The following is a 2,945-nucleotide window of genomic DNA, read 5'->3' as shown; positions in this document are numbered from 1 at the left end:
CTCTACGCTGGGGGGCGTGTCCAGCCTCCGCAGCGCCGCCAAACCCCGCCCGAAACCACGTGGGTTTGCTCGCACACGCGCAGTGGGGAGCCGAAGGGGACGCCGGGAACAGGTGGGGCCCGCGGAGGTAGGGGCGTGCTTGCGGGAGAGGGCCCGCAGGTCCGAGTCAGGGTCAGGGCTCGGCTGCTGTGGGGAGTGGACCGCGGGGCAGAGCAGAGGGGTCGGTGACCAAAGAGCAGGGACTTCTTCATTCAGTCTTGTGTCTGCAGTGAAGAGCCCGGAAGATGCGCCTCCGTACAAGTAACCTCTCAGGCCTGGGGAGGACGAGTGGGCTCCGCCCCTCACGGGGGTCTAGAGCAGTTGGTTAGGGGGTTAGGGAGTTGGAAGTTTACAGTTTTACATGGAAGGTAGGGTAGGGGAAGGTAACATTTCAGAAAGCCTTTTAAGGAGGGGAAGGGGCATTCCAGGCAGAAAATGAGTGTAAAGGTGTGAGCAAAGAGTGGAGGGAAAGAGTAGAAAGAGATGAGACTGGGGAGTTAAAGAGGTGTCCGACTGGCTAGATGATGCAGACCTTGGCCTTTATAAGAACTATAGGAATTTGGACTTTTATTTTGAGATGGGAAGCCAGAGGCTTTTAAGCAGAGGATGTTGAGACTGAGGGGAGGCACATCTTTGCGAAGTTGTTGTAGAGGCTGGTCCTCTCCATGGGAACAGAAAGGAGCAGCACAGGTGGCTTTCAGAATTTGAAGATGATGAGAATTTTCTGGTGTTTACAAAGCTGGATGAAGGGAGGGAATTGATGGAAAATTCCCTGAAGATCATTTACAAAGATCATTCCTCTCCAATTCCTAATTTGTGTCAAGAGAACTAGACTAGAAATCCTCACACACACACCCCCCAACCCATTTACAGCCACAGGTATTTAGAAAGAAAGGCCAGGTGAAAGCTTTCAGATGTAACTTCTAACTAGTGGTAGGCCAGCCTTTATAAAATAATGTTTGGGAAGAAGTGGAGATGCAGCAGCAGGGAACAAATCTAGAGGCTTAAGTCTATGAATAACTTTGGTAGAGAAGGAAAGCCAAACAAATTAACAAAAAGATTGTAGTTAAATTTGGGGAGATTACATTTGAATCTTGGGAAATAGAGGCTCCCCCCCACCAAAGCGACAGTTCAGAGCTGTTCCCCCCCCCCCCCCCCGGCACACATGAAGCCTGGATTCATTTTTGTTCCATCATTTAGTGCTTACAGATTCCTTGATGGAAATTCAGATTATTGTCTATGTGGGTCAGATTTATAGTCAAATGTATCTTAGTCATTAGGTTTTAACATTAGGTTATTGTGTTTAGCACAATAGCACAATTAGGTAACTCTGACAATGTAACTTTATATTCCTCAAAGATTGGTTGATGTGGTTGAGTTTTGTCTGGATACTGTGGAAAGCAAGGCTAGTGTTTTAACTTGGCTGTCACCAGTCTAAGTGAGGTTGATTTGTTGCTTTCTTATTTGGAATATACTCCACTCTCCTAAACAAAAAACCCCAACTTTCCACATGGTAGTTCTGTGCCCAGGTGAGTCCACAAAAGTTGTCTAATGCAAGTGAAGTATATAACTAGTAAGGATTGTGGGACTCAGGGAGCAGGGTGCTAAAGGGTTTTCCTTGCTACAGGGCCCACCCTAGGCCAAGTTTTGAAATAGCTGAAGGCATGCTCTTTGGCCTGCGTCCTGCTTCCTTCCCCCATTCCTCAGGGACCCATTTTGTGTGATTTCCACCTATGGAAATGTTGCCTTAAGGTCTCCATTTACTGTTTCTATTCTAGGCAATTGGAATGGCATTTGGCTTTTAAAATAAAGAGCTAACAAGCCAGCATCTGAGATTTAATTTTTTGAAGTAAATTTTAGAGTAAATTTGGGGATCAATAAATTGTATGAATTTTTAATTCTATATTTCTATGGCATTTAAAAGGAAATAGTTCTTTGTATCCCCAGAAAATGCAGGTTCCTCAGCTGTGTTTATATCCTTGCTAACAACTAGCACACTTGGTAGTAATTTTATTTACAATCACTTTTACTTATTCTTCTGATTTCTCTCCCCTACATAAGCCCGGGAAAATAGGGATCACCTTGTATTGGTCAGTGCTCTATCTCCAAGTGCCAGGAACTTCTTAGGCACTGAGCAAATGGCGGGTGATGAACAGAGCCCTTTGCTCTCTTTGAAATATATTCATTTTGATTAGCCATGAACTTGGAAACTAAGTTTATGGAACTGAATGTGCAACTAAAGGCAATGGTAAAGTAGATGAATTCTGATGCAAGGACCAGGTAATCTCTTTGTGTCACTCCTAGCTGGAAGCAGAACACAAAACAAATATTAAGGGAAGATGGGGAACCTGATGAGCCACCCAGTTAGTCTAATTGACCCTCCCCATTTAGTAGAGAGGCTCTTGTCATTGCTGCAACCTGCCCTCACATCCTTGGGGTGCCACTTGTGACTAGTCACAGGCTACACTTGCTGGGTCTCAGTGTAAAGCCAGACGGGCAAGATACATTAACAGGTGAAAGCAGTTCTTGCTCAGTGGGTGTGAAGAGTAGTTTTCTTTTTTCCCCTATTTATTTATTTATTTATTTATTTATTTATTTATTTATTTATATTTTGATGTAGTGTTCCATGGTTCATTATTTGCATATAACACCCAGTGCTCCATTCAATACGTGCCCTCTTTAATACCCATCACCAGGCTAATCCACCCCCCCCAGAACCCTCAGTTTGTTTCTCAGAGTCCATAGTCTCTCATGGTTTGTCTCCCCCTCCGATTTCCCCCCCTTCATTTTTCCTTCCCTACGATCTTTTTTTTTTTTTTTTAACATATAATGTATTATTTGTTTCAGAGGTACAGGTCTGTGATTCATCAGTCTTACACAATTCATGGCACTCACCATAGCACATA

Source organism: Callorhinus ursinus, unplaced genomic scaffold, assembly GCF_003265705.2.
Source record: "Callorhinus ursinus isolate GAN/ISIS: 27379988/994484 unplaced genomic scaffold, GSC_fseal_2.0 scaffold2, whole genome shotgun sequence".
Lineage (NCBI taxonomy): Eukaryota > Metazoa > Chordata > Mammalia > Carnivora > Otariidae > Callorhinus > Callorhinus ursinus.
Note: the sequence above shows the minus strand (reverse complement) of the source record.